Source organism: Parus major, chromosome 26, assembly GCF_001522545.3.
Source record: "Parus major isolate Abel chromosome 26, Parus_major1.1, whole genome shotgun sequence".
Taxonomy (NCBI): Eukaryota; Metazoa; Chordata; class Aves; order Passeriformes; family Paridae; genus Parus; species Parus major.
This window is the reverse complement of record NC_031795.1, coordinates 2,393,892-2,421,601: the sequence shown is the minus strand read 5'-3', so window position 1 is coordinate 2,421,601 and position 27,710 is coordinate 2,393,892. Positions and strand designations below refer to the sequence as shown.

At 43.7% G+C, this 27,710-nt stretch overlaps 1 long non-coding RNA gene across 5 annotated transcripts; it reads left to right on the top strand.

Annotated features, from left to right (window-relative positions):
• LOC107214907 lies at nt 1-27,604 on the top strand. Of its 5 annotated transcripts, none has more exons than XR_004500267.1 (3): nt 1-366; nt 4,406-4,509; nt 26,911-27,604. It is a non-coding gene; the product is annotated as an uncharacterized LOC107214907 (long non-coding RNA). The 5 variants fall into 5 exon arrangements; XR_004500265.1 differs by lacking the exon at nt 26,911-27,604 and adding an exon at nt 15,933-16,609; XR_004500266.1 differs by lacking the exon at nt 26,911-27,604 and adding an exon at nt 7,524-14,887.
• Nucleotides 27,605-27,710: the final 106 nt, after the last annotated feature.

Genomic DNA, 27,710 nt, shown 5'->3' with positions numbered 1-27,710 from the left:
AGCTGGCCGGGCGGGGCAGAGGCGGGGCCGGGCACCCCGTTTGCCCCGTGAGCTCGGTGAAATCCCTCTCGGCTCCCCGTGTGTCTCTGAAAAACGCTCAGATCTTGCAGATGCTGCCCATAAAATTACAGTCAGGATCAAGAATGTGATGTCGTTAAACTTGTCTTGGTTCATAGCCATAGCTAAGAGTCCCTCAAGTTCATTTTCCGATCATTAATTTGTTCTCTAATTTGACCCAAAATGCTGACTCTGCTGTCAGAATCTTACAGCTTTCTCATCTTATGATTTTTTTTTTCAGCTGCTCCCTCGAGGTCTCCAGAAACTCTGAGTCCAAAGTTGCCTGTGGGGCTTTGATGGGAGCATGAGGTAAGGTTGTGTCTCTAGAAAAGTGGGGTTTCAATATTTTAAACATTTTTTCTCCTTATTTAACAAAATAACAAATAAAACACTTATTTCCTCTTTGTTTTAGTTTGTGCTCTAGTCATAACTGTAAAGTTCTATCTATTCAGATTATTTTCAAGTTTTGAATAGATTTTCCCTGAGGTGTGTATGGAAAACGTGCAAAAATGCGTGGGAAAATATGTTTGGTGTTGTTATTTCAAATTATATACATCTATTGATGCAATAATCCCAAAGGATGTTGGAAGTGGTTTCCTTTTTCACTCACTTTGCTCTTCGTTTTTAGTTACGTTAAAGCCTGGCCACATTTTAGAAAAATAATTCAAAAAAGTTTATTTGAATTGCAATGACAGCGTTCAATTAAGAATATCTTATTCCATTTGCAATGAAAAACACTTTATTGCTTTAGTTGTTTGATTTTTTTTTAAGAAACATTGAATCTACCTTATAATTCAAAATAAAACCCCCAATTTCACATTTTTTTTTCTTCTGTGATGCTCTGCTAGATGGTGTTGACCTATCAGCTCCGATGTATTCCTCCTAAAATAACAAAAGCATTGAATGCATTTGAATAATCAAAGTAACTTCATGAAAATGAGATGCATCAAACAGTAGCAAAAGTCTCCATTATCCTCTGATACATTTGAAGCAGAGGAAAAATGAGGGAGCGGTTTTGCCTTGAATTGTGATGGCAACATAAAAGTCTTTTTTTAGGCTTCTCTATTAATTTTCATGCTGATTTTTTCTAGAAGTATGGAATGGAGCATTCAGCCTTCATAAGTAGTAGGTCTCCTTCCCACATAATTCTGGCAATGAATTAATCACAAAGTGCTGCTTTTGGCATCTCTTGGAGCTCTCAGCTCCTCACATCTTCCTCTCACAGCTTCTCTCAGCTTCTCAGGCATCCCACGGCTTCCTCTGGCACTGCCCAGGGGGTCACACAGGTTCGGGTGCCCGCCGGGGTTCAGGCAGGCTTGGGGTGCACAGCGGTTACATGAGGCTGGCAAAAAGTCACTGGTGGGGCTCTGCTGGGCTCGGTTTTAGGGCCAGTGCGCTGCAGTTTCTTCCTAAACGACTCGGATCAGGACTTGAAAGGATACTGAGAAATTTTGCTGACACGAAACTGGGAAGAGCTGTTGGCTCCCTTGGAGGCAGAGAGATCTTGATAAATGTGAGGGCTGGGCAATCACCAACCATGCGGAGTTTAACCATGTGGAATTCTGTGCCTGAAGAGTTGCAGGACCTGGAAACCCTGGATGTACGGACAGAGTGGGGAATGAGACTCTGCAAAGCAGTGCCGTGGAAAGGTCCTGGGGGCCCTGGAGGTGGCAACTTGGATGTGAGTCAGTGTGCCCTGGGGCCAGGAGGGACATCCCCGTCCTGGGGGCACCAGGCAAGGCATCACCGGCTGGCGGAGGGAGGGATTGTCCCCTCTGCTCAGGGCTGCGGCAGCCTCGCCTGCAGTGCTGATCACAATATGAAAAGGATATAAAGTTGTTTGGGTGTCACAATATGAGAAGGATATAAAGTTGTTGGAGTGTCAGGGGAGCTCTGAGGTCAGAGCTCATTGGGGGCTGCAGCTCCACCCGAAGAGCAGCGGAGGGACAGCTCCGATCCCTGTGACAGGGACAGGACCCAGGGAAGGGCTGGAGCTGGACCAGGGGAGTTTAGGTTGGATCTCAGTGAAGTTTGTTCCCCCAGAGGGTGCTGGCACTGCCCAGGCTCCCCAGGGAATGGGCACAGCCCTGAGGCTGCCAGAGCTCCAGGAGTGTCTGGGCACCGCTCCGAGGATGCAGAGGGTGGGATCTGGGGCTGTGTGTGCTGGGCAGGGTCGATGATCCTCGCGGGTCTCAGGACATTCCCCAGCTCCGGGAAGATTCCGCGGGTCCCGCTCGGGCCCTCACGGCCTGGCCGTCCCGCGGACGGCAGCGCCCCCTGGCGGCCATCGCTCACTGGAGCAGCAGCTCCACCACACGGGCCCCACGGACCGAGGGATCCTCGGCACCGGCACAAAGCTGAGCCCTGCTCTCCCTTCGTAGCCTGTTCGGAACAAATCAACATCGTTGACGGGAGAGCCATTGGATTTTTGTCAGTAGGATTATCAGATTGTAAAGGAAGCATTTGCTTGGTAGACAATTCACAGTATTATTCCATGAGCTGTTGTAATTAGTCCTGTTTGCTGGAAAGAGTGACATTTCCATCTTGAAAATGTCCAGCTTCAGAATCCATGGATTTTATTGCTTTTTATATTAAAGACCCTTCTGTTATCAAAGTGTCCTTTCCCCCTGAGGTTTTTAGATGAAACAAGCACGTGGATATTTGTAACAGGCTTGAAATCTAGCAATTTCTTTGCAGTTAGATTTAAATTATGCATAACCTGGGGAAAAGACTATTTGGTTTTAGTTATTTTCTGATTGCAGACCATGCTAGGAAACTTTTTAGCAAAGTGTTATCCAACTGTAGTACTAGGTGTTCAGATACTGCTAAACACATGGAATTACTTGTAGTGATAGATGGAAAAGAAACTGTCCTTGCTTGAACAAGTGCTGTTTAATTTCAATTACTAGAAGAAAGCCTGACTTATCATTCCCATAAATTTCATCCTGACTTGAGAATTAAAATATTTAAAAATTTATTTGGGTGAGGGAGGTGAATTTTACCATTTTCCTTCCATATCTGACCTACCCTTCCTCTGTTTTTCAGTCTTCCAAATGGTTCTCTGTAACACATAAACCTTTCAGATATCAAGAGAAAACAATATTCTTTTTTCTTTCTGGTGTTTGACTGTTTCCTATGTGGTTTACAATTCCAGTTTTATGCTTTGTGAACAGCAAAACTTCTATGAGTGTTTCTTAGCTCTGCAGAGGATTGCTCAGATTTCATGGAATTAAAGAAAAAATTATAGAATGGTTTGGGTTGGAAGGGACTTCAAAGATCATTCAGTGCCACCCCCTGCCATGGGCAGGGACACCTTCCACTGTTCCAGGCTGCTCCAAGCCTCATCCTGCCTGGCCTTGGGCACTTCCAGGGATCCAGGGGCAGCCACAGCTGCTCTGGGCATCTGTGCCAGGCCACCATCACCCTCACAGGGAAGGATTTATCCCCAGTATCCCATCCATCCCTGCCCTCTGGCAGTTTAAAGCCATTCCCCCTTGTCCTATCTACTTCCTGTTTCTCAGCTGTTTCTATGCATGATAAGCTCAAATTCCCTGTCCAGGGTCCAAAATAGCCCTTCAGAGAAACATCAGCCAGGGAGTGAGGACAAAATAATCTTATTCCCTGACTTAAATACTAAATTTATGTGGAACTACAACTGATTTTAAATTCCAAGCAAACAGCCCCAAACCCATACTGGACTCCCATTCTTCCAGGGACAATGAAACTTGCATCATACCTTTGGCATCTGTGTTGCTGTTTCCATTTCCACTGAGTAATTTCCGGAATTCTGGGCCTGGCAACTCTGTTTCTGTCTCTGAATGCAGCTCAGGAATTGCTCCCTGGAATATAGAGGAGGTCGGAAGAGACTGTACTTCTCAAAGTGTCTGGGCAAATCGTCTGCTCCTTTGTTTCCTTCCATGCTTTATTTTTCAATATATTTACTTGCTTTGCATCAGGTATTTGCAATGCTGGGTTGGTCTGCAAAGCTCACACGGGGCTGTTGAGAACTGGTTGGATACCCTGGCAAATGCATTGGCCTTGTTTTCTTTTTTCAGGAGGGTTCAGAATATGCTGTGCTTCAAATCCCGGCCTGTGTCTGAAAGCTGCATTGCAAGGGTGTAAAATCCCAGAATCCTATCATTTCTACAGCAAGCATGATCTGGATATTATTTCTAGCATCACCCCTTGAAGGCCAAAGTGGGAAGAAAGAGAGAACACCAAGTTTTCTTTTCTGTTGTGTTCCAACAAGCCTTTCCCAGTCCCGGCTTGGTGGTTTGAGTCTCCTCTCAGCTCTGCACTAAACAAACAAGAGGTTCACCCAGTTACCAGTTATATTCTCTCTTTGCAGATCCTTCTGCTCTTGGGCCTGGTTTCTTTCTACTCAGGTAGATGTGAGCTGCACAATCCCTCTTGGATTCACCTCTTCCTGCTGAGTCCCTCTACAAGGTGCAGGTGAGTGGTGCCTGACACCCAGATGATCATCATGTGTGTCATTCTGGTGGGCAGGAACAGAGAATGACCTGGTTTGCAGGGTCTTGTAACAGGCACAGCCTGCACAGCCTCTAAGATGTGGGTGTTCCAAAGGAACATTCCCACTAAATCTTCTCTTGCCAAGGGAAAAAGCTTCTGTATCATAGTTCAGCCTCTCTGTCCCACTCAGGTGGGATCCTATCTGCCTCCAGCCCTGGGGCCCAGCACAGGAGGGTCCTGGAACTGCTGGAGCCAGTTCAGAGGAGCCACCAGGATGATCAGAAGGATGGAACAGCTCTGCTGTGATCAGTGGCTGAGATCTGAGATTGCTCAGCCTGGGGAAGAGAAGGTTTGGGGCGACCTTACTGTGGCCTTCCCAGAGCTGAAGGGCTGGACAAGAAAGACAGAGAGACACTCCTGTCCTTGGAGGGACAGGACAAGGGGGAATGACTTCCCACTGGCAGAGGGCAGGGATAAGATGGGATTTTGGGAAGAAATTGTTCCCTTTGAGGGTGGTGGGGCTGTGGCACAGGCTGTCCAGAGAAGCTGTGGCTGCCCCTGGATCCCTGGGAGTGTCTGATGCCAGGCTGGACAGGGCCTGGAGCAGCCTGGGGTAGTGGAAGGTGCCCCTGCTCATGGCACAGGGTTGAATGAGAGAGGCATTAAGGTCCTTTCCTCCCCAGATCATTCTGGGATTCTGTGATGTGGTAAGAGCTAGAGTTGGTGTCCATGGGAAGAGCCCCTTTCACACATTTTTGCTGTAGCAACATCCCAGTCTCAGCAGTGGAGTTTCCTTGACCAAAACACTGAACTGCCAGAGAGGAGCTTTTGATCCTGGTTAATGTTGCCTCTGGACATGAAGTAGACTTTGAAAAAGCAAGCTTCATTGTTTCAGCTCCCCCATGAATCAGTAGCACATTCTGGACAGTTGACGTTGATTTATCCATGAACCATCTCTGACAAAATGTAATAAATGCTCATGAAATGTTTTAATTTGGCATCATTTCCCTGGAAGGATTAGAAAAGTAAGAAGATGCTTTGTTTCCCAGGAAACCTGGCCTAGAAGATAATAACATGATCTGTCAAACTGTGAGAAACACTAAGGAAAAACAGGTTATCAGAACTGTTGCTCAAGTTTAATTAGAAGGAATTCTTCTAATATGTGTGATGGCTGAGGTCTTTTTGAGCTCATCTGGCTGTTTGGGTCAGCATGGAAAATGAGGTATGGAACTGATTCCATGATGAGTCACAGGGGGTCTAGAACAGCTGGACAGGGATTAATTCTTTTTGCCCAGGCCAAAGAGTCTGTGCTGTGGATTACAGTGGGAGCAGTTCCCAGGAGAACGGGGTCCCTACTTGCATGTGGATATTTCTCCTATATTTACAGCCTTCCTAGTGAGAAGGATTGACCTTCTAATCCTTGTTCTTACAGACTGAACACCTTGAGATACTGCTCTCAATGCCCAGTGACAGAGAAAAAGCTGTTTTTCCACAATTTTTGTGTGTTCATTGCCTCCGGGCCCAGAGGCTTCCACAGGTCCAGGGGATATGTATCACAACCAGTGTGGAGTGGAGATTTTCTGCAGAGATTAGGCCACTGGAGTGATCCCAGAACTGTAAATTCTTGAGTCTAGTCCTAGCTCAGCCCTGTGGTTTACTCCCATATAATCTGTTGTTCTCTTCAGGGAATTAAAATTTAATACATATAAAAGGGTCTATGAGTGACTTACTTCATAGTGCTCTGGAACTGTTTATTACAGAAAGCCTATTAAAAAGCTCTGCTAATCTCTGAGCTGTATTCCATCATCTTTTCCAACCTTAATGATTCTAGGAGCTGGAGGAAGGTGTGCAGCTCTGCCCTTAGCCTGGAAAGTAGCAACAGCAGAAACCCTGGGTGCTGTACAGAGCTCCAAACACTGCCAGCCATTCCAGGAATACTCCTGGGGCAATCCCCTGGGGGCACATGGAATTTCATGCAGTCAGCATGGAGGTCCCAAAGGCCCTGACTCACAATCTGCATCACAGGAGGGAACAAGCTGTTGCTGCTGTCTTGATTTGAAAATTTTTTGAGCCAAGTAGGAAAAGGAAACTGCTCCAAAGGGCAATGGAAAAAAAAGAAAATTACTCAAATTCAAAGCTTATGCCTCAGGATCAAGGAAGTTTACTAGACAGGTTTTAAACTGCACATTTCTGTGGTCCTTCAAAAATGCATCACGGCTGGAATGTGAAATCAGAGAAGTGAGTGGTGAAACGTGCCACGTCCTCTCTGCTTTCACTTGACTGCCATCGGGGACTGGGCTGATTTGCAACACCATGAGAAATACCAGTACCAGACCAGTGAGGTCTGGGAGCCGGGTCAGCTCCCGGGGAGGGAGGGATGCATTGCTGGGTGTGCTCCCTCCAGCAGAGCCTGGCTGCAGTTCAGAGCTGCCTCCAGCTGGCAGGAGATGAAGATTTCAGTGACAGCAGGGGCTGAGTGGCACTTGCTGGGTTTGCACCTCATTTTGATGGGGGAGAGGGTACCCAGCAGACAGCAGAAATCCTTAAAGAGAAGTGTCTGCTTCCACAAAACAGCATTAAGCTGGGAATTGATGGAGGTTTAGGTATTTTTTCAAGTTTCAGTATAAGGACAGCAGCAGCAGGTGATGTATGAACTGCAGCAGGTGCTCGGTATCACAGAGAAATACTCCCTGAATCCCAAGGCAAAGGGAAATCTGAACACATTTATGGCCTTTAAGGATATACATTTGTTCATTGGTTAAACAGAAGAAAACAAGAGAACAGAAGAAGACTAGAAAGCCCATTTATTATTTTGCTATTTCTCTGAATATTGATGGCTTTCCATTAGGAAAGGCAGCTTTTAAAACAAACAGACAAATAACACTATGGAATTTAAAAGCTTCATAATTATTAACATTTGGTTATTGTTACATCTGGGGTACCACCATGCTGCCTGCTCTACCCTTACTATGAAATGTGATTTTCTCTTGGCACAGAAGAACCCTGCCTGTGTTGTATCAGAAGAATATTTGGACACAGAATTCAGTTATCTGAGGGAAGTTTTGGTTTCTGTTCAAATAAATGATCAGTCCAACATGTTTACGATAAATGATTTTGTTAATTTTTTGGGAAGATTTCTCTGCTATTTAATCTGTCCTGCAGGCTACAGGAGGGCTCCATACAAGTTAAACTGGCAGCAACAGTGCCTTTCTCCTTCTCCTCCTCCTCACTCCAAGAGTAAATTTCTTTGCTGGGCTGCACCTTGAATTCAATGGTTTTAACTTAGGTACTTCACGTGCACCATCAGTGCTGGGGGAGCTTTGGGGTCCAGAGCCTCAGCACTGATTAAATGTAAAATTATCCCTGCAGGATGAGCTGCTGAGAACAGAATCCCAGTCAATGACTGAGGAGTCCAAAGAGCTTTTCTGCTTTTCTGAATTCTACCCCAAGTTACTCCTTTGCAAGGACAAAACAGAAGGGAAAGGTCCAAAATGAGCTTTCTTGTGTGAGTGGTTTCTTCTCAAATAAACAGAAATGCTGCTGAGTTTTCTATTTTCTATGGAAATTTGCTAGAAAGCTGAGGAGAGGAGGAACTTTTTAAAATGATGGATCCAAAGCTATTCTTGTGCTATTTATACAAAGCCTTTGCATCAGTAATTGCATATTAGAGAGGTACAAAATGTCCTTCCAGAGCAAATGTACTCAGACTAATTCAGACATATTTGGCAATTCATGAAGGTGTTTAACTGTTCATGGATCTGGGTAGAAAAGTCAAGTACTTCTGACTTTAAGACAGAAATCAGATGCTAATAATGACCGGTGTTTATCTCAAGAACCTGCCACTAAGACCAAAATGTCTATTTCCATGCTATCTCAAATCAACCCATGTCTAAAATCATTATTTATTGCATATTAACTACAGAAAACTTCACCGAGTTTTATAAGCCTCCTCCCCTTCCTTAGTTCTTATTAACCCCTGTAAGAAACACTCATCAGGACTGCTGCAGTGTGGAAAAATATTTGCAAGTGTGAAAAGGAAAATTATGGCAGTAGGAAGATATAATTCCTATTTCACATGGATTCCTATTTCAATCATGATAGAATCTTATTTACTGTCCCATTCAAATGAGTGGTGCTTTTCTGCTTCTGGCTGGAACACTTGAAGGAAATATATTGATGTGATCATGGTGTGATGCTGTTTGGGTACAAGAAGAGAAAATTTCCATCAGGGAGAGCTGATCTGAGCACAGCTGCTGCTGCTGCTGCTGCTGCTTGGAAACTTGCCAGTGTTTTAAATAGACTTCTACATTTTCCCAGGTCTAAGAAGTAATAGAAAAGGCTGTTAAGAGTGGAGTAGGATTAAGTGTTTAGGAAAAATTAGGGGAAAGGTATTGGAGTCTTTGTGCCTGGCTGTGAATTGCAGAGGAGAATTGGAGAGACCCATTTCCAGTGCTCCAATCTGTGTAGCCATGAGCCAAGGGACAGGACTCTTCCTTTGAAATCATCCCACAATTCAGCCTGCCCTTATTTCCATTATTCTCACTCTACGTTTTCTTCTTCTGATCTTCTTAAAACAAACATCACTGAATTCCAGCAGGCCAAACTGGGAATGTGCTCCTCCTATTCCTACCCTTACATTCCCAAGCTGTTTCCTTTAGCATTTACTGGCAGCTGCCCGTAAAGTGGACAGGCCATAGGTGCTACCAGAACATATATTTATTTCTCTGGCATTCCTTTCAAGTCAGCTCTGAGAATTTCACTACTATGCAAGATGTCTGAAACATTATCTGTCCCCAGCCTGTGCTCTTCCCATTTCCACCTTCAGTCTGGAAAAAACAAATCCATTTGGTGCCTGAGTCTGTTCGCTCACATGGTGTGCACACGACTGCAGCTAAATCAGAATTAGCTAAAACAGGAAGCTTATTTCAAAGCCTATGCAGCCCAGCCAGGAAAGCTTCCAGAAACATGTGCTCCGAGATGATCTCAGCACGTTCATTATTCAGACTGTGAATAGCTTTAAAAGGGCCAAATTTCTTCAGGTTGAATCAGCTAGGAAAGTAATTCAAATGGAGCAGTAAGAATCGCTTGAGCAGTTCAGGAAATGTTTGTTGGAGCCACTAAGAATGCAGGAGGTAGAAAAATAAAATTTACTTTGATAAATATGTATTCAAAGTTTGGGCTTATAAGAAACTGGAAAAGTAAATAGAAGTACCATATATTTTTTTTTATAAAATGGTGATGTTATAAATCCTTTTATATCAAGAAAAACAATCCAATAACAGCAACACCCCACAAGCAGATATAATGGTCATGAAAATATCAGACATGTTGGGTAAATTTTGCTATTTTGGGGATAAAGTGAAAGTAGTCATAACTATCATTCAGCAATTTTATTTAAAAAATTACAATCACCATCAATTTTGCAGTGAACCTGTTTTTCACAGTGGCTTAACTCATGAAAGTCTATGGATCTATAGAAATGCTTCAAACCATAGAGAAACCCTCTCATTTAATACCAAAAACTTGGGAAAAACATGGACTGGATGTTCTGAAACCACACTAGAGGGCACTTGAGCTGCTTCTTCTTGAGTCAGAGTAGAGGGATGCTTAACCAGGAGCAGCAGTGGACTGAACATGGGAATTATCAGGATTTATCAATATTAGGCTGGTAGAACGATCAGTGATTTCCCCCAACAGCTTAATGAGGGGGAATAGGTGCGAATTTCCAGGCCTAAATTTTGCTTGTAGGTACTGTAAACAATTAGGAAGAAATAATGTAAAAATTGCTGATTGATTGCAATCATGTTTTTTCTCTGTACATGGATCAACCACAGAAATGTGGGATACTTTGGGAATTTCCACAGAAAAATCTAGCCTCAAACAGAGCAAATGTCTGGAAAGCTGAGCTGTTCCTTGCTCCCACTGTAATGGTCTTGCTCCTGTACTGTCCCCTTTTGGAGTGTGATGTCTTAAAAGGATTGATTTTGTGGGAATGGAACCAACAGCACTTGACAGCCTTTCTGTAAGGTATCCATAATAAATACTGAAGGCTAGGAAGGTACTGAACACCCCACTGCTTATAACTCACTTTCAGAGATTTGGTTAAAAGAAATTACTACGTTGGTCTGGTTCCCAATGTGGGAAACACCCACAGAAGTTTGAGTGTATTTAGCTGGAGAAAAGGAGGCTAAGGGGGAATATCTGGCTCTGCACAACTCCCTGATAGGAGGGGCAGCCAGGGGGGTTTGGCTCAGCTCCCAGGGAACAGGGACAGGATGAGGGGAAATGGCCTCAAATAGTGCCAGGGGAGGTTTAGATTGGATATTGTGGAAAGTGTTTTCACTGAGTGATCAGACGCTGGCACAGCTGCCCAGGGCAGTGGTGGAATCCCTGGACGTGTTCCAAAGTCATGTGGATGTGGCACCTGGGGACAGGGGTTAGTGGTGAACACAGCAGTGCTGGGGAATGGCTGGACTTGATAATCCTAAAAGGCTTTTCCAGATGAATGGTTCCACGATTCTCTGATCTCTCATGGATCAAGGCCTCCCTACCTTTGGTGCTGGGCCCCACGTTTCAAGGTGCTGGAGCCCAGCCCTGGCAGAGCAGCTCCTGGGCACCTTCTCTGCCTGTGCAGAGCCTGGTGGGCTCAGGTGCTGCTGCACAGCCCCACTGACAAATTCATTTCCTGCAGATGACCACATTGTGTTTGTAAAACAAACTCTGCTCAGGAACTGGCTGCCTCTGCAGCAGGAGCCACTGGAAAGGCTGAGTTTCAAACAATTCTCCTTTTGCCCTGACAGGCACAACCAAACTCCAGCTCACAGCAGCTTCACTCCATCATCACTGAAACAAAGCTATGAGCTGCAATTAAATTAAAGTCAGATTTCTTATGAAGGACATGGACCCTTTGTATGTATTGTGGAATACCCATTTTTTGTGGATCACACTCCCCCAGTCCCAGGAAATTGCTGGGCAGTTTTGTGACCTTTCTGTCTGTGTTTGCTGTTCCTCAGCCTCTCATCTTCCCCCTTCCTGTGCCCTTGTGAGACCCCACCTGCAGCAACTCTTAAAAAACCTATAGCTGAATTGCTGTCCTACCACTTCTGCCTTTGAGTACATGTTTCCTCATGAGTATCCAGGCACAGAGGGAGTTTTCCTGCTCCCAGCAGTGAGGTAGGACACGTTTGTTGACAGGCTGACACGTGCAGCACGTCCTTGCAGCGAGGACAAACTGAAAAAGCATTGGGAGAGCTGGACAAGCCCTCACAGGATCCAGGAGCCACCTCAGACCTCTCTGCATTCCATTTAAATGCCAGGTGTGCTCTTTTGATCTGGCTCCAGGAGCAAGGAGGCACAGAGTGAGGCAGGAGCACCTCCATGTGTGTTCCATGGATGAGGAAAGGGGGAGGATGTCTTGTGGCAGATGCTGGCTTTGCTTTTTTGGAGCACTCTTGGGTTATGCTTGCAACCTCTTAATGAGATTAATGCAAAAACTGAGTGGGATGGAGTGGATGGAGACACAGATCTGGTTTTTACTACTGACATATTGATCTAATCTCTCCATGCTTTCCATGTATATCCTGGATATTTATGGCATAAGAACACACCTCTAGAAACACTGAACACCCAAATCCTCCGGTTTTTATCACTTTTGTAAGCCCCTTTTTGAAGTACCTTGAAGGGGATTTTTTGCAGTTTAGTTATGATCAGAATTTAGAGCACATGTGTAATAAAAGGAGTTATTCTGTAGTAACCTCCTGAAAAGTAACAGTGCTGTTTACAGGGGAACTTGTCTGTCCAAAAGGAGCATATCCTTTAGAATTAAATAAATTTACCTCCCTAGGAGGAGCTTTCTGTGCCTGTAATAAGAAGAAATTACCTTCTTTCTGATGAGTGGGGGTTTTGCAAATATATTTTGTTGTTGTTGTTGGGTTTTTAAATTAATTTTATGTTGCTTTTTTTAAAGCACATACCATGACTTGAAGTTTTTGGTGAACTCCCTCATTCCCAAGTGTTTTTGGGTGGAATAGAGAACAGAACTGAAAGTTTAGTGGAATTCTGAAGCTAATAACTTGGTTCTTCAGCTTAAATTAGATAGATTAGATTTCCATGACAATCCTTCAGTTAATTGCACTTAAAACACTTGATACCACAGTTTCTTCTGAGCTTCCTGTGCTGCTGCATGTGTGGCCTGACAGGAACTTTCTAAGCAAAACAGCTGAAATTGCATCAGAGAGGACTCAGAATATGGAAAGGAAAAGAGAAGTGAGGAAGAATAACAGAACAATGGACAATAAGTGTGAGTCTGACCCAAACTGCTGGGATGCACATGGAGCTGGAGGACGATTTAGGCAGAAAAGGAAAGAATGAGAACAAAACCTTCTCCCCTAGCTTCAAAGCTCTTGGTAAAAGCATAGGAGCCCCTCAAGTTTCTGAGGTCAAACATGGAGGAGATGACTGTGTAGAGATTTAGGATGTCTGGAACTGTCAACTTCCCAATTAAATTACAAAACAGTGCTCTGAACATGGAAAAATGTGCAGGAAGAAAGCCTATATGGTACCATATGACTTGATTTGGACAAGAGGTAAATGTAAAAAATTTACATGGGCAGAGCTGGCAACAGATCTGGACTCGGAATTTTGACCTGTTACTGAAAAAGCAGCATTTCAGATTTTAGATATGGAGTTGTTTCTTTGAGCTCTGTGGCTGAAGAAAACAAGATGAATGTGATCAGATCTCAAGATCTGTGAGAATTTTCTGGAAGTCAGTCCTTTTCCTTGAATCTTTTTGGTAATATAAGCTGTACCAGTTGTTGGGTTTAAAGCAAGATAAGCACCCTGACCAGCTCCAGCACGGCGGCCACTCTCCAGCTGCTCGGACCACATTCCACAGCATCAATGTGATAGATGGCAAATATGGCAATTTATTGCAGGGAAACTTAACATTTTATAGCCTGGGTCATTGTGTTACTCCCATCTACATAGTCACACCTGGGTGCTATTGGCTAATTACAAGAGGACTTCCTATCCTAGAGAGAGGGGTGGGTTACTGGCTTTCCGTTACATCCCGAATTCTTCCACAGCGCCAGGCCCTAACTACAACAACCAGTTCCCTGCACTTCTTAGTGCCTATCAAGTGAAGTTGGGTGATGATGTGTTGGCCAATATTTTCTTTTATATAACCTGGATAATGGGAACTCTGACAGGGATTTATGAATGACAACAAAGCTGTAAAATGCTGCCAGAATGGGGGAGGACAGAATTCGGATTATAAATGACAGACTTGGGAAAACCTTTAAAAGAGTAGCTACTTAATCATAGCATAGAAGATCATGTGTAGGAATGATCATCACAAGGGCAGCATTGGGAGCAAATGGCCAGGTAAGGTCTGCAGTGAGGAATTTAGGAGATGCTGTGAGCATCACAGCACTCACAGCCCCTGTGGGGTTCTGCTCCCCAGGAAAGGTAGGAACCACTAGGGGACAATCCAGACCAACTTTCAGCTCTCTGATCCCTCTTGGAGCTGTAAACATGAGATCATTCCAGGATATCTCCTGCATATGTCCTACATATGTCTCAAGTCTTCACTGTGAACTCTGCAAATACTGCAAAGAATAATATAAAAACACAGCCCAGATGAGGTGGTATCAGAATATAGGAAAAAAGCTTAGAATGTAGGGGGAAAAAAAACCCAAGTGACAAAAGCTGGATGAATCTGGAAACTTGCTCCTTTGTAGCTTTGTGGTTAGAATCCTGCTTTTTGTCTTTCTTTGGCTGTCCTGTTTGATTGCTCAGAATTCTGTGAAGTCTAAATCCATTTCCTTGATTCTTACAGTCTAGCTGAATTTCTTTTCCAGCCCTCCCCTGCACTTGCAGGCCAGGTAGGTAACTTCTCATGCATACTTCATAAAGGATGCCTTGCAAAGTTGTTGGTGCTGCTCAAAAGCTGGAAAGCACAGGATTTCCTCTGATGCTTGCCTGTATCTGGCTTTCTTCTGTGACCTTCCCAGGTCCTTGAGAATTAAGCACTTGTGCTGGAATTGAGGTGATGTGGGAGGGTCACCATTCCCAAATCTTTTTTCTTTCCACCCACATCTCTTGGGTGTTTCTGTGCCTGCCAGTTGTGTGTCACAGTCATGCCCTGTTGCAAACACATAGGGAGACACAGACTTGTTCTGGCTCAGGATGTTTTAATGCTTTTAAGGTAAAAAAGGGACCAGCCACCAACCTTTCCTGCCCTGACAACTACCAGCTCTTCCTGATCCTGCAGAGGGAGGGACATGGATAAAGATAGGTTTAGATCAGATGTCAGGAAGGAATTGTTCCATGTGAGGGTGCTGAGGCCCTTGCACAGGGTGTCCAGAGAAATTGTGGCTGCCCCTGGATCCCTGGAAGTGTCCAAGGCCAGGTTGGACAGGGCTTGGAGCAGCCTGGGATAGTGGAAGGTGTCCCTGCCATGGCAGGGGTAGGACTGGATGAGCTTTAAGTTTCTTTCCAACCCAAACCATTCTGTGGTTCTACAATTTTACAACCCCATCAAAACAATACTTATTATTAAACATATTAATTTTTATTTTTTTCCTGAGCACTAACTTTCCTGTCAGTTTTTTGTGGCTGCAGTGAATTCTGGGTTAAGCTCAGGTATCAGGGTACTCTTGGTCCTGTACTACTGGTGAGATGTCAACCAACATTTAAATATGTATTGAGTCCTGTCTGATAAACCTGGCAATTTGCAGCTTCCCTATAAATGCCACTTTGCACAGCAAATATTTTTCAATCACTATCATCTGTCTTGCAGGTTTTGTTTCTTCCAGGATAACAAATCCCTCCTCTGTTTGCAAGAGTTTCTGCTCTTTCCAAGAGTTGCAAACTATTTACTGAGGATACAACCTCAGTAAAAAGAACCATACGGCTGAGTTAAGATCCTCCAAGGAGGAATATGGCTGGAAGCAGCTCAGGTCTCTGCACTGAGCTGTTAAGGCTGAGCTTCCAAGTTTCTAATCAAAAGCTGAAACCAGATGGAAGCAAAATGTGAGGAATAATATGAAAAATATGTTGCTGAGGAGATCAAATGGAAGAAAGAAAATGAAAATGTTCTCAATTGACTGCAGGGTTCCTTCAGAAGCAGCTTTAGAGGAGTCACCTTGTTTGTCCTACACCTTTATTTTGTCCCTAGGAGCACCCAGGTGAAGCCAAGTGGAGCCTGTGGAGCTGGGGCTCTGCCACAGTGCTCGTGCCAGCACTGAGTAGCTCAGGTTTTCTGTGTTACTAAATCAGATTCAGGAACCTTATGGATTTGCTGTGCTCTCCAAAGGCTCTCCCTGCAGTAACCAGCTGAAAGGACAATAACTGAAGGTGTCTGCTCTGCAGGTAAAACTCTGCTCTTGTTTCTTTATTTGAGGCAGTTAAGGATGACTTTCTTTGAAGAGCAAGATTTAGAAGGACCTGAAACCTCCTGATCTGAAGATCCAACAATTCAAAGAAGGAGAAGGGAAAATAAATAATTAAATCTCTCTGACAAGCAAGATGTGTCCTTATTCAGAGAACAGGAATACCATTCTTTCCTTCTTTGGGGAATACATGAACAGAAAACTGAACCCAGAGACAATAACATAAGAGTGTTGTCAAAGTATTCCAAAAAATAACTGAGACTTGTGCAGATGCCAAGTCTAACTTTGGCTGATTCTCTTTTTTAGGAATGTTGTAGAGCAATTTTCTGAATTCTATTAATATAACAAGCAAACAGACTTTGGATGCTCTGGATCTACATTGTGGGAAGTCAAGGTGATTTCTTGGAGATTTTATAGAGGCAAAAAGCCTGCATGCTTTTGAAATATGAACTTAAATGTTATTTATAAATTAAAAAATGGTTAAAAGTTTAGGGAAGGGTAAGAGGGATGCAAGATGCTATGGAATATGCTGGTAGTGGTACAGGATATGTGCAGCCCATGATGAGGGATGATTACAACAATAAATTCTGTTTATTCCAGCCATGGCAAGGAGGATGGAGAGGGAAGGTCTGTCCAGGGCTCTGAGTTGATTCCTTCCTATAGCACTTTGCCTGCTGCTACAGCAGCTTTGTTTGAATGTACATTGCTGTGTCCTTCTGCAAAATTAGGACAGGAGTGAACTGCTGAACCTTCCTCCACTGAAGTGCATTTGTCTTTCCCAGACTCCTGGTAACACTGGTGTGTCCTAAAGGTCCTTGCAGGGCTGACAGTTTGGGTGGTGAGCTCCAATACAAGAGGCTGAAATGTTTATTTGAGTCCTTGCTCATTTCCATCTTCCTCAATGTCTTACATTTATAATGGAAGAGGCTAAGCAGAGGCACAGATACTTTTACAGCAATACCAAAATCCTGTTTAGGTGCTAAAAGCAGCTGGTTTTGACAAGGTTAAGAAGGTTTTTGGGTTTTCTGCTGCTGGCTATGGGGCTCTGTATTTCTTATCTTTGTTTTTTTTTTCCTATTTGCTTTCCTAGCCAGATAAAATGAACCAAGAGCCTTGAGGTTTCCCCCCCTCTTTCAGGAACCAGACTGTTCCAAAGGCACCGCAATTCCCAGGTTGAGAGCAGTGGGCTCAGCTTTCCTCTGTTACTGCTCTGAACACCCCTCAGCTGGAGCCTGAGCCTCTGTCTGCAGTGTCAGAGTTGTCACAGAGGAGCACCACCATGTTCTGCTGCTTCCGTCACACCGGGAAAATAAATAAAAGAAATTTTACTTTGACCTCTGGCTTAGAGAGGAAGGTAATTTAAACACTAAGAATTAACATAAAATGGAGGATGCACAGTCAAAGCACTACCAAGTCATTCCTACATATTCTGTTTATCTTTTGCTGTTTAGACTCTGCTTGACAAAGGATCTTCTGTGCCTTCACAGCAAAGATGTGAATGAAAATAACAGGAATTTAACAACAACAGTGAATTAGTTCTTGTAATGTTACCTGTCAGCAGTAGCAGACAAGAAGCTGACAAATCATCTCCAGATGATTTCAATTTCTCACATCTTCTATCTTCTAAACAGCTTTAGGTAATATTCCAGCAATCAAAGAGAGTAGGAAAAGCTGAGTAACAGTGTCACCTGAATCAGGAAATATATTCCTAAGCATGCTGTCACAATATGACTGCAGGAATGCAGATTTAATGAACTTCTAACAATATGTGTGTCAGATTTCCAGGCATAATTCACTATTTTGATGATGTGTGGATGTGTGCAGAAAGTACTCAGAGCAATCTGCTGGAGCAGTGAGGAGCAAAAATTAATAAAACTCATTTGAAGGGGCTAAAAAGGCAAGGTTGTGTAGGTTGCAGCCTTCATTCAAAGTGAAGGCATAGACAAAAATGCATTTGAGAGTAGAAATGTTTTGAATAAGAAGCACATCCTTGAGTGGAATCTGCAAACTGAATGAGTCCAACTCAGAAGAGGAAAGGGGAAAACAGTAAGGAGGAAAAAAAACCCAAGCAACTGTTAGGAGATATTGCTCCAAACTAGCTGATGAGGAAAAATGGGCAGGGACTTAAGTTTCTAAGGTCTCAGAGGCTGGTTAAGCTCTGGCTGGTGCAGCACAGTGGAGGTGCTAAGACCATGTTCCTGCTTCCAACTTCATGCTGCATTTGCACTTACTAACTGTCAGTCCTGACGAGCTTATCTCTCCTGCTGGATCACTGGTTTAGGAGTAGTCTTTAGCTAAATATTTCCTAGAGCTCTTGAAACCTAAAATCTAGTGAATCAGGAGAGAGTGTTTGAAGAGAACGATACCTTCCTTTTCTGATCTCCCCATGTTTCTCCTTCTTCTTTCTGGTTTCCATTTCATGATGTTTGAGTAATAGGAGCTGAACCAAATGGGTTGGTATTGGAGATCTTAGAATTCCAAAGTGGTTTGGGTTGGGAAGGACCTCAAAGCTCATCCAGTTCCAACCCCAACACTTTCCACTAGACCAGGTTGCTCCAGCCTGGCCTTAGACACTTCCAGGGATCCAGGAGCAGCCACAGCTTCTCTGAGCAGCCTGTGCCAGCTTCCCCACCTTCCCAGGGAAGAACATGAACATGGCTGCAGATTTGCTGGGTGCTCCAAGTTTTTTGCTCCCTATGAACAGGCAGAGCACTCCAAGACACCTTCCTGTAGCACTTTTCTCCAGGCCTGGCTATAACCTTGCCTTCTGTCCTAGGCAGACCACAGGCACATCTCTCAGAAGTGTTCTTTGCTGCAGGACTTTGTCTAAACATTTTCCCACTGGATCTAATCCAGTCTGGGATCGCAACTGTCGTGAGAATGCAACAAATCATTCTGGGAAGTATCTAATTTTGCCCCTATTGGTCAAAGCAATGTTTATGCACAGCCAGAGCCACATGACAGGAGAGGGTACTCTTGAACCCTGTTAGCAATGTGTACTAAAAAAATACCAGAGCTCCCAAGTTTTTGTATGAGTAAATGGCAAAACTACTGTTTCATAGTTTGAACAACCCCTGATTTGAACATCACTGGATAAAAGCCAGGAAAGCAACTGGAGTCAGCCCAGAAATATTTTTTATCCTTGTGACTGCTTTATTTAATCAATAAACAAACAAACAAAACCTCTAAATAAACCAGAAAAAAAACTTTTCAAAAATGTATTTTTTCTTTGAAAAGGTGTTTTAGAGCTTTACAATGATGCTTGAGATGTGCTACCTGCACAGAGACTGCCAGGGAAATGTGAAACATAAAATAAATGCCATAAGTGCATGTGGTTTTGCTCATTTTCGGTCTTAAATAAATAATTGAATACATAAAACATTGTTCAATTCCTCTATAGGAACTTCTTCACATTTCCCAGATGTCTCCAAAGGCCCAGCCTTGCAGGGATCTCTCTTTAGCAGTTTTCCAGTGCAGACCTCTCACACATCCAGGACAAAGGGTCCATGGATTTTTTTCGATGAGTTGCTCTGATTCCTCTGGAGGGATGAGTTTACCTCCAGCTCTAACTGATGCTTGAGCTGAAAGCCAGAGCATTAAAAAGAACCTGAGGGGAAGATCTGAGGCAGCTGAGTGGCAGAGGCTGCGTCAGGGGAGAGGGAAGCAGGCAGGAGCACTGCGCTGTGCAGCCTGTTCTGCAGGAGCTCTGCAGGGAAAAATGTCTTTATTCCCTGGGCACCACTTCATCAGAAGCACTAAAACTGGCCAGGGTTCTCCTGCCTCCAGCTGCCATTTCACCATAGGGTGAAGGAATAAAACCTGGTTTGTAGGCTCAGACTGATGGAGCACCCATTCTGTGCGTGGTCACTTGCTTGGGGGGAGTCACAGCATCTCCTGGGTGACAATTTGAGAAACAAATAAGTGAAATATATTGCAAAAAATAGGAAAAATAGAATGAGAGCTGCTTGATGAGGATGCAGTTGAGGAGTATTTAAAAATTATACTAATAAGCAAGATCTTGAGCACAAAAAAAAAAAAAAGTCTGTGAAAGTTAGAGAAATAAGAATAGGATGGAGAAAATGGCTAAACCAAAACAGAAACTGGGCGATGCTGAGAAAGTGACAGTGTGAAATGTTTGTTGAATCACTTTTGATGCTCAAACACAAGATCCTGTTACAACTGGTTAACACAAACCCAGGGCTGGTTGATGGATGGGAAGATAAGTGCTGTACACTCTGTCTGAAGAATGATGGGTTGTTATGAACATTAAGAATAAACTATTACAATCAACATCATTATTCAGCCCAATGCTGAAGGAGCCAGAGAAGATACAATTTGCAAAAAATCTCATTTATTAATTTGACTCTCCCTGTTTGCCCTCACATGGCTTTGATGTTCCCAAGCCAGTGTTTAAGCCTTGCTGCCGATGACAGCTGTATTTGAAGTTATTAATCACCAAATGAATCATCTATTCACTCACATTAGATGATGTCTAAGCAGTTTGATAAAGCTGAAGGTGATCTGAGTTTAGGGAAGATGAGATAATTTATTTTTTTTCAATTTGTCCCAAATCCATTGTAGATAAGATAATCTGTATCTTAAATTCTTCAAATAAATATCTGGCTATTTTTAAGCAAATCAGAAAATCTTGACCTGTAATGTCTTTAATACATTGGTGAAATAGAAGCAATTTAGTATTTCAAGTGCAAATTTCAATAAAATTTTTAGGTTGGTTATAGTTGAGGTGCTGGGACCCTCTTTTGCATTTTCAGAAAGAAAAATCTCTTGATGTAACTTAATTGGATGGTTCTAAAGTGACAGAGAGTAGGTTTAGATCAGATGTTAAGAATCTGTTCTTCCCTGTGAGAGTGGTGAGGGGCTGGAATGTATTTCCCAGAGCAGCTGTGAATGCCCCTGGATTCCTGGCAGTGCCCAAGGCCAGGCTGGATGGGGCTTGGTGTAACCTGGGATAGGAGAAGGTGTCCCTGCCATGGCAGGGGTGGGATGGGATGGGCCTTAAGGTCCCTTCCAACCCAAACCATTCATGATTCCATTATTGTATGAAAACGTCAGCAGCGCTGAGCTTATACAGGATCTGCTACTCCTGGAATATGTGGCCTTAATTTTCACAGTTCCACTCTCCTCCCCGTGCTGGCTGTAGAAATTGCAATCAGAGTAACTGACTGCACTCAGGGCACAGCAGAAAGCCCCTGACTTCTCCCAGAAGTTTTATTGCCACCATTCTCCTGGCTCTGAGCTCTCTCTTACTGCAGCAGCATGAAGGAAGCATGGAAACTCCAACAGAAGGTTGTCAAGAGCAAGGAACACGAATGTTTGGGTTTTCTTCTCTTTCCTACATCTGCAATTAGTCACTAATTGTGTCAGTCCCTTCTCTGCATAATGAGCTGCATTCTGTGTAGGTCACTGCTGATGTGGCCAGGGTGGAGCAAGAAGATGCTGTTACTTAGATGTGGCTTTTCTGCATCAGCTCCTTGTGGCAAAAAGGGTTTCTGCAGATCCATGGCAGAGCTGTGTGTGGCAATTCTGAGCCTGCAGGTGGAAAATCACACTGCAGTGGTGGGGATGGTTTTCGGACTGGTGATGGTGCCTGACTGATCTGTCTGGGGTCACAACTTGCTGCAGACACACAGCTGAGGGGTTGTTTGCTTCAGCCTGACAATAACCCTGGCCAAGTTTGTTGTCTTTGGCTTCAGGGATCTGCTTTGGGAGAGCACTTTGAAAGGGAACTTCAAGAACTCTTGACTTCCTAGAACGAGAGGACCGGGCTTCCATCATTCCCCAGTAAACAGTCCCAGTTTAGAACAGCACTTTCCCATTAGAAACTGCTTTTCCTGTGCTACTAATCATCTAAAATTATGGATATGATTCCAAAACCTCTTTTTTGCTCTCCTTGTCTATTCTGATTTATAGTCTTGAGAAGTTCACGGAGGATTTTTCACACAATTTTGGATTCTGGTCACCTTCACTTCTTCATTTTAGCTCATTACAGATGTTCTGATTCAGAATATTTTTAACAAAGCCTCCAGTTTTACTGTTTGTTAAACAACATTTGTGGCAAAAAATTTATTATAGTTGTTTTCAGTGATGAAAAGGCTTTTAAAAAATTTGTGCAAAATCTGTCTGTTTGGTTTTTTTACCACCTTAATAGGAAAATGTTTTCCATGACTTTCTAAAAAGTATTCTGGACCTTGTGTGAGAAAACAAAATAAAAGCTCGGGTTTTACATTTATAGGTTTGATACAGTGGACATTGTCTAGCAAATTGAGCACACTCTCTTGTTATTTCCCTGTTAAGCAGCCCCTTCCTATGTCCAGCATATTCCACCCCACTTAAAATGTCAACTCACAGTGTCTAAAGGCTTGGAATGCACATGCTTTTAGAAATTTGGGTTCCAGTCACTGTAAAGAGCCTAGAACCAAAGCAATCCTTTGCAGCTGATGGCATGAACACTTTTCCTTTCCCTTTTCTCCCTGTGCATCATCAATTCAAAAAGAAAACAAATAGAGCTTGAATGTCACTGCAACAGATCAAACTGAATTTTGGAATGAATGCTCAGTTTAGCTCCTTGATCAGACAAGTCCTGCTCTAATTAGAACCTGTAGTAAAAGGCTCATTATTTATTGCTTAATAGACCTGTCACCAGGGAATTGAGGTTGTGAGCGCTCCTTCCTTCCTGCCACAGCTTAACTTGTTCTCAGACTTGGACTCTGTGCAGTAGAACTGGAATGTAACCAAACCCAATGATTCAAGAGGAAAAAGGGAAACGGAACAAAATCCCCAGAGGACACATCTGATCAGTAACAACAGCAGATGTGTTTTGCACAGAGGTGCCACGAGCATCTGCGCCGCGTTCATCCGAGGCTGAAGGTATCACCTGGGCTGGGGTTACTGCAGCACTTTCCAGCCGGCTGAGTCACTCCTGCACCCATCACCGTTGGATCACAACCCTGAGGACAAGATCTTGCTAAATGCCTGACAGGGCCCACTGTGTCTGCTGGATTATGGAAATAGAGGCGATAAAAAAAGAGGCAGTCCGTGAGTCAGTGTGCTCAGTACAGGCTTGCCTTTTCCAGGCAGAAGGAGCCTTCACACAGGCGCTGGAGCCGAGCACCACTTTGCAGAGTGGGTCTGGGGGGGGTTGTGCAGGAGCTGCTGGCAATATTCTATTTAAAAGCCATGTGTGCCTAAGCAATGCTTCAAAAGAAAAAGCCATTTGCATTTAAAGCAGAAAGCCATTTCACTTAGACATGAGCAGTTTTGGATTGTTTTTATTTTTCTTTTGTTGTAAAGTGAGACATTTTTTTCCTCTAGAACAGTTTGTCAGAAACACTACAGAATAACCTCCTGCTCCATCCCAGCTGCTTTAATTGTCAGACTGTAGTGTCCCCATCATCCAGAAAGCAAAGGTGCACAGCAAAACTTGGCACCTTCATTGCTCCTCTTCATGTCTCAGAGAGTTTAGGGAAACCTTCCAAAAGCCATGAATTTCTGATTCCCTCCGGAAGTATTTGATGTTTGAAATCTGGAAGGACAAGAAGGAAAACTCAAAGAGCACTGAGGAAGTGCTGACTAGATTGTTGAAGTAAAGACAATTATTGCAGAACGGTTATCACTGTGTGGATAAGGACTAAATATTTTATCTGGTAATTTAAGGCCAATACCTGGCTTCTGCTGTAAAATTGAGCATTCAGGAAAGAGTTGATCATCTGATCCTCTTTAACACCAACCAAACCAAAGAACATCCATTTTTCTAACAAGATTTTAGTCCTGTCAGGATTCCTGTCTGCTGCCTAAAACCAATGGATGCTGTCTCCTGGCCAGATCAGGAACTGGATAATTCTGTCTTGTATTTTCTTAGTTTCAGCCCTGTGCCAGATGTTCTGTTGGAGTGTTTTCTCTATGTATTAAACTGCTGTTCAGTGGCAATTCCATATTTTGTTCTGCTTTGGGCTACATTCAGTGTTCCTTAGGTTTTGCTGATCCCTTTTCACTATCCAAAGCAGTTTGGTTGAAGGGTGATATTGAAGTGTCAATGTACAATCCTTGATGGTTTTACTGACCAAGGGATTCTGGCCCAATGGTTCATATCAGGCTGGAGATGCCACATCAGAACATTTGGAGGCACAGAGACACCGACTTCTCCAGAGCGGGGAATTCCTCAGGAAAACAGACTGAGAAAAGTGAAAACACACACGCAGTGATTCCAAACCCTGCAAGTAAATTCCCGGAGTGGTTGTAATTGCTCTCCTGAGGTGTTGCTTACTAAGGAAGAGCTGGCAAGGGTGTGGCTGCTCTTTAATTGCATGTTTGAACAAGGGATTAGAGAGTGGAGCAGCAGTGTCATGTAAGGGTTGAAAGGAAACTGGGAGAAAGCACGACCCGTTATGTAAACCATCTCTTCTCTGTCAGTGTCAACATTTCCTGTCTGTATTGCAGCTGAAGTGAAAATAGTCACCCAGGCCCGATGGAGTGCAGCCTGGTTGCAGGTGTAGGCATCGGAATGGGCTTTCTGGCATTCCAGACTTTCTGGCATTCCAGGCTCTTGGCATCCCCCCAGCAGCAGCAATGGCTGAGTAACCTGTGGGGTTTCAGATGTGTTGTTGCCACCCTCCCACACCCCCCCTCAAAAAAGCCCCACCAAACTAATAACAGCAGTGATGAGAGGATGAGTCCCATGCTGGGTGAGGGAAACTGATTATAATCCATCTCCCCAGAGACTGATCTGTTTTTCTCCAGGCAAAATTTAACCTTCACTCCTTAGTCAGACCCGCTGAGCAGGAGTGAAATTGTGGGTGTCAGGCATTTGGCTAAAGGTGAAACCAAATTGATCTGATTTGCTTTTTAAATAGAAGGATCTAGCTTTTTGGTCCTCAGATCCTAAAGAAAATTTCAGATTCTTGAATTAGTGACTATGCAATTCTTTCAATAAAACTGCTTCATAGCAGTCCCTCTAGCTGATCTTATTTTAGATGAAGTAGCTTTATTTTTTCTTAGCCATAAATGTTTTCATTCCTTATATTTAGAAACAGTGCTTTAAGAAGAAATGAAGATGTTCCATCTTTAGAGAAGCAGTTGGTTATCATGCTTATACATATCATTAAAACTGGTAGACTTCTTAGACAGTCAGAAGAGAATTCAGCACACAGCGAGTAGCACTTGTTCCAAAAGCAGTGGAAAACCCGAGGGCGCCAGAGGAACTCCTGGGAAATGCAGAGAGCTGTGAGTGAGCAGTTAATGTTGAACAAATTTGGTCTGTAGAAATCCTTCCTCACAGGTTTTTCAGTTATTGTCACCTTACACAAAAAGCTGAGCAGGGCATCAGCTCCATTCTCCATGCTGAGCTACAGTCTTGACTCATCACACAGATTCTAACACAGCTCTGACAAGTGAAAGTAACTTCTCTGAGTATGGATGGTCCTGTCTGACCTTGGACACAGCAGAAACAAAGCAGATGAGGCTGATTTGGGTGCCTTTGGCAGCATTTCAGCAGTGTGAGCTGAGCTGTGGTGTTACCTGGCCCTTCCGTCCCTCACCCCTTCTCTTGCAGTTGTGGGCTCGGTTTGATCACCTGAGATCTCACTCAGAACCCAACAGGTTCTTGCTGAGCAGTTAAATCCTGCAGATGTTTTTTTCTTTCCCAAAAGTGACATCAACAAACAGATATTCCCCTCTGCTCTGCTCTATGGCCTCTTGGTGTGATCTGTAATTAGGGATGGCAGCTCCCAAGATTGCTTTAATTATCATGGAATTGCAGAATGGTTTGGGCTGGAAGGAACTTTTAGGATCATTTTCTTCCACCCTCTGCCATGGGCAGGGACACTTTCCACTGTCCCAAGGTGTTCCAAGCCCTGTCCAACCTGATCTTGGACACTTCCAGGGATGGGGCAGCCACAGCTGTGCTGGGCAGCCTGTGCCAGGGCATCCCTACCCTCACAGGGAGGAATTTCTTCCCAATATCCCACCAAAATCTATCCTACTTCAGTTTAAAGCCATCCCCTCCACTATCACCAATGTCCTTGTCAAAAGTCCCTCTCCAGCTTTCCTGAGGAAGAAAGGCATCACTTTCAGGGCTTTTGAAGAAATGCCAGCTCTTACACATGTTTGTAATTACCAAAAGCATTCAGAAGACACTTTCAATTGCAGTTCTCTTATGTCAGTGGTAAAATAATCTCAGTCTCCATAAACCTAGGAGTCCTGAATGAGCAGCAACTCCATTCTTCTCTAGTCCCTTTGTGTCAGGTCTGGAAAACAGTTCTACAGCAATTTGTTACTGTGGCTTTAAGGCCACTGAGGAGCACAGCTGGAAGCCTGCTCCAATTCCATGCTTTACTCTGCCTCAGAACGCTACTGATCGCTGATGTCCCTCCATCCCTCCTGTGATGGTGGCAGGGACGTGGCTGCCCCTGCTCCTGTGTTCTGCTGCTGTGTCAAGGCATCTGATACCTCTGTGATTGCACTCGAAACACCCTGAGCCTTCCTTGCCTTCCCCTGCTCCAGAACAAGTTATTTGGAGGACCAGCACAGCCAAGAGCTTGCCTCCTCCTCAGCCTTTCAGATAAGTGATTATTCACGAAAATATTGCAAATATGTTGTTCTGGAGAGAGCCATACTTTGTCACTGGGACATTGCCACCTCACACAGTAAAAACTGATCAGAGCGGAGTGAAAACTGGCAGAGCAGTGATGGTCAGCAGTGGTGTCTGTGCCCTCCACGTCACACAGACTGGCACTGTCCCACCAGGAAGCACCTCTTGTCTGGCCTGGGTTAATTCCACTGGCACTGTTTTACCCCAGCACGTTTCCTCTGGAGATTTGCTGCCCTGCTGTGCTGCTTACGTGGAGGAAGCAAAGGCCAGCTCTGCTTTTTGCATTAAAGCAAGAACTGTGCAGGAGGGGAGGCGAGGGTGACTGTGCCCTCTAGGATTTGGAAGGGACCATGCTGAAAAACCTTGATGGTATTTGTTTTGAAACAGTTTCTGCAATGGAGAACAGCTGCTCTTCCAAGGGAAACAACGAGAGGATCTGCAGCTTTTGGAGAGTGCAGTGAAACGCCCAGCACAGGCCTGGGGCTCCACTGGGTATTTCTGGAGGTTGATGTCCCCAACACACAGAAATCTTGAGCACAGGGTTATTTTGGGTCCTTGCTAAAACACAACCTCACTGATTTTTTTAATATTTATTTTTTGATTTTATTCTGCCATGCATGAAAAGACTTGCTCCTATGGCAGGTTACCATTACCAGAACACTGGCTTGAGAAAATTATCAAATTTGGATTATAAAGCACACAAACTTTTAAAATTTATATAAGCATATTGACATTTGAAATCCCATCACCCTTATAGAGCTCTGAAGTAATGAGCTGTAAAATACCATTTTAACACAAAAATACATGCTTTGAGATTCTACTCTTGTGCAGACAAATGTTCCAAAATAATTCAGAATGGATTATTTTTGCAATGAAAATATTTTGGCAATTTAAAAATATGCACTAAAGGTCTTAGAAATTGATCTGGCAACAATGAAGAACTAGTGTTTCAACCAGGATTCACTAAGATGATTAATTATATATGATTAATACCTTTATGGATAATTAGTAACACTGGAAGCAAGTTTTGAACGTTCTGTTTCAGTCTCTTGGTATTTGGACAAAAAAATTTCAATTGAAAATAAACCTACAATAAACTGGCAGGGAAGTTTTCTTGTAGAAGAAAGCAGTATGTGTAAATGTTTTCTTTTTGCTGAAAGCTTGTTCAATAGCCCAGAGCTGTAGAG